Consider the following 754-nt stretch of genomic DNA (forward strand, 5'->3'; position numbering starts at 1 on the left):
CAGCAGCAGCCTGAGTCTAGAGTCACTGATGAGCAGCTTTCTACACCTAGAGATTTCTACCATAGAGAAGAAACTACTAACCAGCAGCAAGACACAGAGAAGAACCTGAACCAGCAGGTGGTGGCATTCTTGGAGTGCACCCTGCCAGCTGTCATTGGAGATCCGCTGGACTACTGGGCAGCCAAACTGGATTTGTGGCCTCAACTGGCTGAGTTTTCCCTGGAAAAGCTGTCCTGCCCGGCCTGTAGTGTGTCATCAGAGTGGGTGTTTAGTGTGGCGGGGGCCATAGTTACCCCAAGAAGAACTCGCCTGTCCAAAATGTGGAGAGACTGACCTTTGTTAAGATGAATCAGGTGTGAATCAGCCAGGATTTACACCCACCAATGCCTGATGCATCTGATTAGATGATCCATGCCACCTCACCCAAACTTTGATAAAAGAGACCGGTTTCTTCTGGCTACCTGCCTCAGCTATTACTCTGATGCTGCCACTCACCTGATGCCACACATCAGATGCCAAGTGCTCCTTCTTTCACCCACCTTCATCAGCGGGTGCTGGTATTTCCACCCACCACCCCAGTCTGTCACCTTGTGGCTCTGTGGCCTCCTGATGCTGCCGCCACTTCCAGACTTTGTCATTGTGCCACTCTGTGCTCCTTGGCTCCTTGCCTTGGCCCCACTTTCACGGTCAGTATTCAGACTTATATCAAGATCAAGCAAGCTTTTGCCCTTCTGCTCCATGGGAGATTTCTGTC

Source organism: Pyxicephalus adspersus, chromosome 7 (assembly GCF_032062135.1).
Source record: "Pyxicephalus adspersus chromosome 7, UCB_Pads_2.0, whole genome shotgun sequence".
NCBI classification, from domain to species: domain Eukaryota; kingdom Metazoa; phylum Chordata; class Amphibia; order Anura; family Pyxicephalidae; genus Pyxicephalus; species Pyxicephalus adspersus.